This window comes from Acomys russatus, chromosome 7 (assembly GCF_903995435.1).
Source record: "Acomys russatus chromosome 7, mAcoRus1.1, whole genome shotgun sequence".
Lineage (NCBI taxonomy): Eukaryota > Metazoa > Chordata > Mammalia > Rodentia > Muridae > Acomys > Acomys russatus.
In genome coordinates, this window is record NC_067143.1 from 17,583,290 (window position 1) to 17,597,007 (window position 13,718).

At 39.2% G+C, this 13,718-nt stretch overlaps 1 pseudogene; it reads left to right on the forward strand.

The window, feature by feature from the left end:
• The first annotated feature begins 1,139 nt into the window (after nt 1–1,139).
• LOC127192443 (abasic site processing protein HMCES-like) lies at nt 1,140–13,041 on the forward strand (annotated as a pseudogene).
• Nucleotides 13,042–13,718: the final 677 nt, after the last annotated feature.

A 13,718-nucleotide genomic window follows, 5' to 3' on the forward strand; every position in this document is an offset into this window, starting at 1 on the left:
CTAATACTCCTATGCCTTGCCTGACATCATATAAAAGGATGGGAAGGAAAAGAAGAGAGAAAGAACTATAAGAACTAATAATAGGCAAAATGCAATGACAAATTAACCCTGATTGTAGATACCAGATTGGAAAGATGAACCTCTGAGACTCTTGATGACCCTAGGATAATAACAAGTAAGAAAGACCGTATTATTTTTCTTTTTCCCTAGCGATCCCTGTGCAACAAGTATATAGTGATAGTCTCAGGGGCCCATGTGAGAACTCTTCCAGCCATTGTGAATGTTACAGTTCTAAGGGGAAGGTATCCTGGCATGCAGGAGCGAAAGAATCCCCAAAAGTCTCACCACACAATAAACCTCACACAAGACATTTCTTGGGAGGGTAGCTGCCTCTGCTTGTGTTAGAAGCAGCAGAGAACTGAGAAGATAGGTTTTATATAGGACTTTTTGGGGGCTGAGCTTTCTAGAGATTTTTAGAGCAGAAATTAGTGGTGTTTCAAGTCCTGAGTTTAGGTTTCTTACTACTTAGGAATGAGCCTGGCTCTGGTTGTTAGGGCAATTAAAGTGTTCTGTGGGCTGAAGATGATGGTGAGAAGTCATAAAATGCAGGACCGGGCCACTTGTATGCCTCAAGGGGCTTACATTTCCCCTCTTTTGTTTAATTAGTAATAAACTACCAGGGGTTGGGTATCACCATTATTATCAAACTATTTCTTGCTAATTGAGGGCATTGAAGGCCTTGGGATGAACTTGACTTTCATCATCAATATAATCTTGAGTCCCAGGCCTCTGGCTCTGTAGCTAGCTTATTGTAATCTAGTAATAGCAGCTGATTATTTTGGATCAGTTCTTGAAGAAATCAAGACAAGATGTTTATAAGGCAGGGTATGACTAGTGAGATTAAGAAACGGAGGGAAAAAAAAGAAGTTAAGAAGTATAGTGTCCAATTTCATGTTGCACATGATCTACTGGCCAGAGACCAGTTACTTACATATTTATGGGTCCATCTGGAATTGTTGGATATTGTCCTTACTTTACTTGACTGGATGAAATAGAAGCAATATTCCTCCCCGAGACAAACACAAAGACCATTGCTCTCTCTTGTTAGTAAATATAATACTCACAAAATTTGTAGCACTATGATAGCCAGCAATTTGGCCCTGGAATATAAAGATGGTCTGAGCCACACATTTAAGATTCTGGATGAACTTAGTGGAAAACTGATGGTAAGTAGCTAGGAGAGTAGTCTGTCCCACTACTCAGGGATGACACCAGAATTTATTCCCAGGACTGTGAGAAATGTAGAATCTGAACCACCTGTTTGTTTTTCATGCTATGCCACTATAGAACCTGTGATGGGGATTGGCAAGGGATCTTTGCCAGGGACCACTTTAAATTTTGAATATAGGCCTACCAGGGACAAGTTCCACACCACCCATCTGGTAGAAAGCAGTAAATGTGAATCCTGCAGATAATAAGGCATTCTGAATAGGAACTGGGTGGAAGTGTTCAGATCCAAAGTATAATCACAGTCTGACGGAGCCAGTGTGACCATGAAGTGTGTCTCAAAGGAGTAAAAACAGTCCAAAATATCAAAGAGAGAGAGAGATGTAGCAAATATAAGGGATGCTTATATTTGGCTTAGAGCAATTAACAAGTAGTGAGGTCAGAGAGTCAGTAAGACAATGGGGAAGTCCACAAGTGATGGTCATGAGTTTGAACAAGAAGGGACACAACAAATAATTATACATGGTCTTGCATAGCACTTTCTTGGATATATGTAAGAGGAAATCATAATTCTTTTTGGGTCTCAATGCAAGAGTGAAATGGGCAGTATTCCAGGATGGGTCAGTAGGGAGCTATGAACTGTTAAAAGGTGGACATGGCTGAAAGTAAGTGTTGGATCCTCTATAGATGCTACCTGAAGGGAGAGATCTCAGGAAGAGGGTAGTGTTTGGAGGCCTCTGTAAGTTAAAAGGTAGAACAAATGGTGAAGAAAGAAGACAGTAATAAGTAATTTGAAGCTTAACTCTTTTGATTCTCATATAAGAAGTTCACTTGTTTCCAGAAGTACATTTTTTTCAGAAGCACATATTTGTATATGAATGCATGAAGGTGCAGCTTTAATACCATAATAAATAAGCAATGGAGTCTCTTGTAGAAGAAGTAGGTCATATGTAGTTTTTTTTTTCAATCTGGAGTCTTGGGATCCAGATTGTTACATTGTAAAAGGCCTTTGTATCGTGGTATAGGAAGTAAGATGGACATTTGTTAAGGATGATATCTTGTGTTTTGTTTTATTATGTTTTGTTTTCACAATTTACTGCTTTGATGGAGGCCTTGAATAGACTGGTGAGAAATCAGGTTATAAATTGATCCCTAGCAAGGATAACCATTGGAGTATTGTAATTTCATTTAGGGAGCTGGTCAGGGACTGCCTCAGCCTCAGTTGATGAGTGGCATTAATTTGATAGATTTTCTTTGCATGTGTCCTAGCCTAGAGCCAGATTTGCCTGCACTCTTTAGGGAAGAAGACTGTTGGTGAGAATTATATAAACATCATGAAAAATAAGGTAGTAAGATTGAGTAATATACTGAAACTTTTAAATAAAGGTGGAAAAATTAGCAGTCTAAAACCCTTATATTTTTTCTATTTTAGAAAGTTTGCCTAATGAGAATGGGATATATCCACCCTGGCACCCTCATACAACGGTACAACCATGGCCCTGGCTACAGGGAGGTAAAGATATTGATATGGTATAGAGAAAAGAAATAGAAGAATTACTACAGGCTGCCAGTGGGCTGTAAGTGGGCACCTGAGAGAGTTTATTTGAGTGGCCTATCTATGTTGAGTGTGAAGAGAACAAAGAACAAAATGGCTAGACAGGGAAAGGAATGGGTTGAGACTGATAAGGGAAAGCAATGTTAGTGTGGTTGAAAAATAGTAGACAAATAATCTTGGCTTTATAACTAGGAGGAACTGTTTTTTCCCTCAGTTTGTGTATTCTATGTGGTAATTTTTAGTTAAGATAGTAATGAAGTCATATGGCAAAAATCCATCTTTTTCAGACCTAGCAAATATGAATTTCAGCTTTCAACCTACTGGGAGAAACAGCAGCTAGGATGGCAGCAAGTGACATGTTTTCTTTAAAATTACCTATGTATAGATTTTTATCCATCAACTTCAGCGTTACAAGAATTAGGTTAATCCTTTTATTACATATTCTGCCAGTTTTTAATCATACCCAATATGCTTTTAAATCTTGAGGTAGGAGGTAAACTTTAACAAGATTTTAGAGAATTAAGCCAAAACCAAAAGAATGGGAGATGATAGCAATAATTTCCATTGGGAATAACCTTCTTTTTCTTTCTCAGGGATTTTGGAAGAAGCTTTTTTTTTTTTGATTTTTTAAAATTTATTCTTGTTACATCTCAATGTTTATTCCATCCCTTGTATCCTCCCATTCCTCCCCCCCCATTTTCCCATTATTCCCCTCCCCTATGACTGTTCCTGAGGGGGATTACCTCCCCCTATATATTCTCATAGGGTATCAAGTCTCTTCTTGGCTACTTGCTGTTGGAAGAAGCTTTTAAACAAGCATACTTGGGCCTTGAGGAGTGGAATCCATACCTCAACTCCACAGCCAGTTTTTAAATGAAGCAAGCCAGCTTAAAAAAACAAAACAAATCAAAGCCAAAACAAAAACAAAAGCCACCAAAAATAAAAAAAGAAACTACAATAACAGTCAAATGCACTCGTACCTAAAAGTTACCAGAAGCCCTGTAAAACTGAATCCAGTAAACTGAGATAAAAGAAGGCATAAAAATTTTAGACATGGATACAAATAGAGGAAACTGCAGAATGGAGCTGAGCGATGCTCCCATCAGTAAAGTGTGTGTGTGTGTGTGTGTTTGTGTGTGTGTGTGTGTGTGTGTGTGTGTGTGTGTGTGTGTGTGTGTATGTGTGATACAGCTGGCCTACTCCTTTGCTTTATTCTCCCCCTGCTAGGTCTGATTCCTGGCTCCTGCTTTGCAACAAATATACAGATACATCAAGACTAACTTAAAAAAATAGGATATTAACATCATGTGGGAGTTGGGGGTAGACAAAAAATAAAAGACAAACAGTGCACGAAGAGAAGAAAAGTGAAACAGGGAATGAAGAACATCTCCACAGTCTAAGCTGTACTGAGATCTTATCCCCCATGTCCAGTTCACCCACAAGGGATTTGTGATCCAGCTCAGCAATCTCTCGACATCCTGTCCACCAGTGGCAAATAAATATTTCTCCTTTTGTAAGTGTAAACATTTCCTTGAGTCCTAGAAAGTTATGATTGAGATTTCAACACCCTTCTGGTACTCTTCGAGGCAGAGGTACCCCTAGCCATAGTCTTTAAAGTGACAGCTTTTCCTCTTCACCTGACTCTGTTCCCAGCCCCAAGCACTTATGAACTGCAATCCTGTAGCTTTCAGGTAGGCTATTGTTCGCGTTGGTTCCCTCTCCCCCACCCTCCCTTTAGAGTTTTATATAATCCCACAACTCTGCTAGGCCTTATGTTTTTTTGTCACTCCATTTTACAACCCTTTTCTGTGTATGAGAATCTTTTCTGTGGAGACTTTATTTTTGGTTCTACAGTATTTCCTTATAAAGTCTACAGGACTGGCCTTTCAAAGATACAATAGCCCTACTTACTGCAAGTGATTGAAAGGATGAGGTCATTGTAGGGGCTGAGGGGTATTTTTTATAGTAAACACATGTATGATCACACTTGAATAGTCACATTAAGACTGCTTTATGGCTAAAATATCAGCTATACTTAAAGGAGTAAATGGGTAGTCAGTTGGAGCCATGTATGACTATAAGCCCAGAACTTTGGGAGGTAGAGGCTACTGGATCTCTCTGAGTTCGAGGCCAGTCTGGCCTATAAGTGGGTCCAGGACATCCAAGGCTACAGAGAGAATCTCTGTTTAAAAAAAACAAAAAGAGAGTAGGAGGGAGAGAGAAAGAGAGAGAGAGAGAGAGAGAGAGAGAGAGAGAGAGAGAGAGAGAGAGAGAGAGAGAGAGAGACAGAGAGAGAAAAGAAGAAGAAGAAGGAGGAGGAGTAGGAGAAGGAGGACGAAGAGAAGGACGAGGACGAGCAGGAGGACGAGGAGGACGAGGAGGACGAGGAGGATGAGGAGGAGGAGGATGAAGAGGAAGCGAGGTGAGAAGAGTAGGAGAGGAGAGGAGGGAATGGAGAGGAGAGAAAAAGTAAACGAGTAAATATAGAATAACATTTTTTGTGGTACCTCCTCTTTCTTCTTCTTTAAAACAATAAATGCTCAGATATTCTATGGCATGGTAAGATGAAAAGGGTTGGGGAAAATGAATCTCAGTTAACCAAGTAGCTTTTTACATCCCTAGGTTTTAAAGCTATCTCAGTCATTAGCAGGCTTATTGTCACTCTGAATGATTCAGAAAATGTTAACAATTTTCAGTCTCTGCCTCTCCAACTGCCTAAAAGTTATCCCATTCACACACTCACCTCCTTGTGATATTCCACAATGCTAAGGTCCTATATGAAATCATATCCAAATTTTCATTTGTTCCAGGGAGCCTAGTTTCTCACATTCATGAAGAAACACATAGAAACTCCCAGTTACAGACCATGAGAACTCCTGGATTCATGCTTTTCTTTTCTAAAGCTGTTACAAAACAGAGTTATTTTAGAACAGCTGTGCATAGTAATGATGTGTACGATGCTCCCTTTCCTATTTTCTTTTTCTTCTCTGCTTCCATTTCTCTGGTCTACCTCCATACATGTACTTCTATAGCAAAGTACCCTTAATTTTACCATCTTTGTATATCCATGCATCATTCTGTGAGGCATGCTAATCATTCTGTGAGGCATGCTAATGTTCTCTTCTAACATTATTATCAATGCAATGCATCCATGGTTGCTTTGCTTTATGGAGTTGTTTGTAAATGTTTCCCAATTGACTATAACTTCTGGCCATCTTTAGCTCTCTAATTCTCCACAGGGAGAATAGCTTGTAGAGAAGGAAATTGCATAGAACACAATATGTCCAAATAATATTTTGTTGTCACACACAAATTATTGGTGGAGACAGAATGCTGCTGCTCCTGTATTGTGAATAATTATAGAGTCAATATATAAAAAGGACAAATAATTCTGGCGGGGACACTTCTTTAAGTGGGAGTATGGAGACCAAAGATATTCAATTGATATTAAAATATTTTCATTCATGGCCTGATTTCATAGAATAGAATGGTAAGAGTGGGAATAAAGAATAAAATATGAGAGATATTCTTTGCAAAATCACAGTGACAATTTAAACCTAAATGTAGAGCTTGGGTTGAAAACTTGAAATTCTGAGACATTAGATGATATTAAGCAAAATTACAAGTATTATACTTCATTGTTCTCAGAGAGCTTTCTTGGGTGACAGATATGACAGTTCTTCCAAATGTTACATCTCAAAGCTCTCAGAGAGTCGATGGTGCAAAGTGAGAATTGTCAATTTTCATAGCAATTGCCAGAAAGGATTCTCTAAGATAGAGAAAGGAACAGTACATCCCAAGTATCTGTCAGATACTGACAGAGAATGATCTTTCTTCAAGAAGGTGTGGCACCCCAAGAATTACACATGCATGACACATCTCAATGGGGGAAGCAGTGATTTCAGAGGCAGGATCCCATTTCCTGCACATGAGAAGGTGGTTCAGAGTAGGAATGCTAATTATGAAAAAAAAAATCCCTGCTTTGCTAATTTCCTTTGGCTCTGTCACCAGTAAATTTCAGAGCACTCTTCCTTTGAGGTGGGGGAAGCTTTGGTTATATCCAGGGCTAATTGAGTTCTGGACTATTGTCAGAAATCTGACTGGTAAAAACTCTCTCTGCAGAAAATTGTATTAGCTGTCCAGTATGAACGTTCAAATATAGAATAGGCTAAGAACTAATCAGATAAGAAATCTCAAATTAGAAAGTGAAAAACAAAGCCTGCTATAAACTCAGATATTTCCACAAAAAGCAACTGTTTGATATATCACTGCCTTTCCCTGGGTTTACAGTAGAAGCAGTGAAGATGACAGGAAAAAAATGTAATTTACCCTGGGCTCTGGCTACAATTAGCAATAACTGGAGGCTGATCATGTATTTGGATACTTGGGCCTATATGCTAAACATCTTTTTAAAAGCCTACATTTCTATCTGGACCATTCTGATGATGACTCTGGGCTTCCAAGTTCAGCTTGATGCTAACTCTTTGTGATTCCATTTGTCAGTTTCCACAAATGCAATGATTATATGCTTAAATTATAACAATATATAGTATACTTAGGTTTATTACATTGCCCCCAAAATGATGCATGCATTGTAAATAAAAATGTTACTTTCAAGCCCTTCTAAATATACCAAATTTGCATACTTTCTTCCTATTTTTGATTCTATCCTATGTGTTCCTCAAGTTTCAACATTTATTTTTGAATATTGTATTGAAATCTTAGGAAACAAGATAGTGGCTATGCTGTTCTTTTGTGATCCTCACAACACAGAGGACTCTCCCTTATATAAAATGTCATAATTTGGTCATAATATTCACATGTCTTGATTCTAAGTTACATTGAGGCCCATTTAAGAATGTTTTACAATATTAAGGTCTAAGAGAGACTGCCTGATATTTCATTTATATTGCTATTATTTCTATTAAAACTCACAATGGTGTGTTACTGTAAACCTTGAAATTCACAGTACTACAAAATATCAAGGTAAACTTCCATATTTTACCAACTTTTTCTTTCTTTTTTTTAAACCAATTTTTTCAAATGCTATAATTTGATAAAACTTAGCCATTGTTAGGATATTAGTAACTTGGTTCTCAAAGCCACATGTAAATATTTCACTATAGATTTGGTGAGTAGTGAAGACCTATATAATTGCCAGAGGTATATATTATTTCTAATAGAGTTATCCACCATCCAACACATGGCAGGTGAAATCAAGAAAACTGAAGGAGAAACTTCATCTGTTACTTTCATAAAACTAAAATTTCTAATTGTGTTCAACATATCTGTCTTTTTTTCTTTTCTTTTTTTTTATTAATTTATTCTTGTTACATCTCAATGTTTATCCCATCCCTTGTATCCTCCCATTCTTCCCTCCCTCCCATTTTCCAATTATTCCCCTCCCCTATGACTGTTCCTGAGGGGGATTACCTCCCCCTGTATATGCTCATTAGGTATCAAGTCTCTTCTTGGCAACCTGCTGTCCTTCCTCTGAGTGCCACCAGGTCTCCCCCTCCAGGGGACATGGTCAAATGAGAGGCACCAGAGTACGTGAGAAAGACATATCCCACTCTCCACTCAACTGTGGAGAATGTTCTGACCATTGGTTAGATCTGGGTAGGGGTTTAAAGTTTACCGCCTGTATTGTCCTTGACTGGTGCCTTAGTTTGAGGGGAACCCCTGGGCCCAAATCTGCCTATCATAATGTTCTACTTGTAGGTTTCTAGGACCCTCTGGATCATTCTACTTTGCTATTCTCCCATGCTTCTCTCATTTAGACTCCCAATAGGATGTCCTCCCCTCTGTCCCAGTTTTCTGGTAAGTGAAGGCTTTCGTGGGACATGCCCCTTGGGCTAGTATGCAGATATAAGTGAGTATATACCATTTGATTCTTTCTGCTTCTGGGTTAACTCACTCATTATGATCATTTCTAGCTCAATCCATTTATCCACACATTTCGGGAATTTTTTGTTTTAATAGCTGAGTAGTATTCCATAGTGTATATGTACCACAGATTCTTTATCTATTCTTCTACTGATGGACACTTAGGCTGTTTCCATGTTCTAGCTATTATGAATAAGGCTGCTATGAACATGGTTGAGCAAATTTTCTTGTTGTGTGCTGGAGCATCTTCTGTGTATATTTCAAGGAGTGGAATAGCTGGGTCTTGAGGAAACCCTATTCCCATTTTTCTGAGATAGCACCAGATAGATTTCCAAAGTGGCTGTACTAGTTTGCATTCCCACCAGCAACGAAGGAGTGTTCCTCTCTCCCCACATCCTCGCCAGCATGTGGTGTCTCTTGAATTTTTGATCTTAGCCATTCTGATGGGTGTAAGATGAAATCTCAGAGTTGTTTTGATTTGCATTTCCCTGATGACTAAGGAGGTTGAGCATTTCTTTAAGTGTTTCTCAGGCATTTGATACTTCTCTGTTGAAAATTCTCTGTTTAGTGTCAAGCCTCATTTCTCAGTTGAGTTATTTGGTTTGGTGGTGTTTAATTTCTTTAGTTCTTTATATATTTTGGCTATTAGACCTTTGTCAGATGTAGGGTTGGTGAAGATCTTTTCCCAGTCTGTAGGCTGATGCTTTGTTCTCTTGACAGTGTCTCCTGCCTTACAGAAGCTTGTCAGCTTTATTAGGTCCAATTTATTAATGGTTGACCTTAAGGCCTGGGCCGTTGGTGTTCTGTTCAGAAAATTGTCTCCTGTGCCAATATGTTCCAGGCTTCCCCTCTTTTTCTTCTATGTGACTTAGTGTCTCTGGTTTTATGTTGAGATCTTTAATCCACTTGGATTTGAGTTTTGTGCAAGGTGACAAATACGGGTCCAGTTTCATTTTTTTACACATAGACCTCCAGTTAGACCAGCACCATTTGTTGAAGATGCTATCCTTTTTCCACTGAATTGATTTGGCTTCTTTGTCAAAAATCAAGTGACCATATGTGTGTGGATTCATATCTGGGTCTTTGATTCAATTCCACTGATCAACCAGCCTGTTGCTGTGCCAGTACCATGCTGTTTTAATTACTATTGCTTTATAGTACAGTTTGAGATCAGGTATGGAGATTCCTCTGGAGCACCTTTTATTGTACAATATTGTTTTAGCTATTCTGGGTTTTTTGTTTTTCCATATGAAGTTCAGAATTGAACTTTCAATGTCTTTAAAAAATTGTGTAGGTATTTTGATAGGGATTGCATTGAATCTGTAGATTGCTTTTGGTAGGATGGCCATTTTTACTATGTTGATTCTCCCGATCCATGAGCAAGGAAGATCATTACATCTTCCCAGGTCATCTTCAATCTCTTTCTTCAGAGTTTTGAAAAAAAAATTTTAAACAAGTCCTTCACTTGCTTAGTTAGAGTAACGCCTAGATATTATATATTGCTTGTGGCTAATGTGAAGGGTGTGATTTTTCTAATTTCTTCCTCTGCATGCTTTTCATTTGTGTATAGGAAGGCTACAGACTTTTTTGAGTTAATTTTGTATCCAGCAAATTTGCTGAAGGTGTTTATCAGCTTTAGGTGTTCTCTGGTGGAATTTTGAGGGTCCCTTATGTACACTATCATATCATCTGCAAATACAGATAATTTGACTTCCTCCTTTCCCATATGGATACCCTTGATCTCCTTTTGTTGTCTTATTGCTCTGGCTAGAACTTTGAGTACTATATTGAAGAGATATGGAGAGAGTGGGCAGCCTTGCCTTGTTCCCGATTTTAGAGGAATTTCCTTGCAATTTTAAAAGTAGTCCAGACACACCAATAGTTGCCAACTCCAGTGGAAATTACAATAAAAGACAATTTTTTCAATACCATAATAACTATGACATGGCCAATCAATATTTACCACCAGAGATATAAAGCATATAGAATCTTGGAAGAGAGAAACATTGTAAAATGTGAGTTATTATCTTAAAATATTTTCAGATGGGATTTCATACCTAAGTGTATTAGAAATAGAAGTCCTTGGAAAATGCTAAGTACAGCAATCATGGTTATAGCCCTTCACTAACAAATAACCTATTTTATCAATTTCTTTTTTTTCTCTCTGTTTCAGATCCATATCAATCTTATATCATCATACCCGCACTTGACCAAGTATTTTTATGAATGCATCATTCTGTGAAACCTAAAATGGTATTTCCCTGATACCGTGTTTTTCAGACCACCATAAGATGCACTTTCTACCCCTCAAAAGTGTGAGGAGAAAACTAGGATGACCCTTATTGTCCAGTTTCTGTTTCTACTGTTTTTCTTCTTTTACTGCTCTAAAATCTGGGTGCTTCTTATGGTCAGGTGCATCTTATATGGTATTTCTAATTGTTGCAATGACTAAATTGTTGTCTTTTTAGTTTAATTTTCTCTACTCCATTACTTGGTCATTAGTTATGATCATTAATTCTTTCCCTCTCAGATGCTTCAAAACAGGGGAAATATAAAAAATTAAATTAACATAGGACACATAAAAAGGAAGAGAATACATGTGACATAGGCAGTTGAAAATTAATGCTTGAAAGGAGCATCTCAGACAAAGCAGTATAATCATAAAAATACATTTGGTCTATCCCAAAGAAGTGATTGGTGGAGACATATGGCTAACAAAGAGATAATAGTCAATAGAAATTCTGTACTAAAAAGTGACAAAGATCTTGGGTGTAAATTTCTTTCAATGGAACTATATATGATCAGTGAGACATCATTAATAGATAATTATATTCCTCAAAAGCTCTCTCCTCAGTTGACATCAAAGAAAGATATGGGCTGAAAAAAAGAGCAAAGTAAAGAACTGCTATTTGCCAAAGTAAAATGACAATGTAAAGCAAGTTTGCAACATTGAGTCTCTGAAATAGATAATAACAACAGAAATATAACAAGTAATATTATTATATTAAACTTCATTCTCCACAAAGAAACTTAAAAGCCAGGGAAGACAGTGTTTGAAAATGTTAGAGCTGCAACTTTTTAAAAATTTTTTATTAATTTATTCTTGTTACATCTCAATGGTTATCCCATCCCTTGTATCCTCCCACTCTCCTCCCTCCCATTTTGTCATTATTCCCCTCCCCTATGACTGTTCCTGAGGGGGATTTCCTCCCCCTGTATAAGCTCATAGGGTATCAAGTCTCTTCTTGGTAACCTGCTGTCCTTCCTCTGAGTGCCACCAGGTCTCCCCATCCAGGGGACGTGGTCAAATAAGAGGCACCAGAGAATCTGTGGAAGTCATACTCCACTCTCCACTCAACTGTGGAGAATGTAAACCACACATTGAGCTGCATCTTTTAAGACATTATAAGAAGGACCCTCAAGAATTGTCATTGCTGAAGAGCCCTTAGTCCAGCAGCCTGGTGCTTCTCTCCTGACTGCACTTCGATAAGGATGCATACTCATCAGAGCGGGTAATTGTTCCCATGCGATGGGGCCTGGTCCCATCTTGGTTCAAGGAAAGGGACCCTTCCAAGTTGCAGTTCAACACTACCAACTGTCGTAGTGATACCATAATGGAAAAGCAGTCATTCGAGATTCCTCTGGGGAAAGGACGCCAATGTGTCATTCTAGCAGATGGATTCTACAAGTGGCAGTGGTGTCAGGGGGGAACAAACCAGAAGCAACCATACTTTATCTATTTCCCTCAAATCAAGACGGAGAAGTCAGGTGGGAACGATGCTGCAGACACCCCTGAAAGCAAGGAAAAGGACTGGGACAACTGGAGGCTGCTGACAAAGGCAGGGATCTTTGACTGCTGGGAACTTCCAGGGGGAGAGCGCCTGTATTCCAACAGCATCATCACTGTGGAGTCCTGCAGGGGTTTGAGTGACATCCACAACAGGATGCCTGCCACACTAGATGGAGAAGAGGCCGTCTCCAAATGGCTTGACTTTGGTTAGGTTGCCACTCAGGAAGCTCTAAAATTAATCCGCCCTACAGACAATATCACCTTCCACCCAGTTTCTCCAGTGGTGAACAACTCCCGAAACAACACTCCTGAGTGTCTGGTTCCTGCTGACTTGGTGATTAAGAAGGAGCCCAAAACAAGTGGCAGCAGTCAAAGGATGATGCAGTGGTTGGCTACAAAGTCACCCAAAAAGGAAGTCCCTGAACCACCCAAAAAGGAAGAATCAGGTTTACCTCAGTGGACCAGCCAGTTTCTACAAAAAAGCCCACTGCCTGCTAAGAGAGGTGCCACCCACAGCCTCCTGGATCGATGGCTGAAGCAGGAGAAGGACGGCGAGCCCATGGCCAGGCAGCCCAACAGTTAGTGACCAGACTCCTCCATCCCAGGCCACTGCCTGATACAGCAAATTACTCTTGTCACCAGTTGACTGGAGTTGTATCCGTTTACTTGGGAAGGTGGTGGCACAGTGTCAGCTGTGAGCCTAGGAGAACATAGCTACTGTGGGACAGCCTAAGAAGAGGGACTGGCTGCTGCGGCCAGCCCTGTGGGCCCAGCTAGCCATCCTGGCTCAGCTGGTAGTCTTGCCTCCCTGCTGGAAGCTTTCCTGTTCTTAGTTGTCCTGGATTGTCCTGGTTGTCTTCTCAATCTCTGAGTTCTCTTTTAGAATTAAGTTCTCAAAATATATTTTGTTCTAAATAAATTGCGTTTGATAAAAACAAAACAAAACAACAACAACAACAACAACAAAAAACGAATTGTCATTGCCATTTCAACTCTCATAGAAGATGTGCCAAAATAGAGAAAGAGCCACATATCCCCAGCCACTGTCAGAAACTGAATCCTGGAGTCAAGTGTCTCCCTTGCAGAATACACAGCACTACATGACTGAGATAAGATGGCACATCTTAGAGATGAAGTCTCAGCATCTTATAGGATCACAGTTCCAATACAGAAATCAGGAGACAATGATTAGGAGCTGGGAGGCTCCTTATAAAACAATAACCACCTTTGCTACTTTCCACTGGCTCTGGCTCTTGTCAC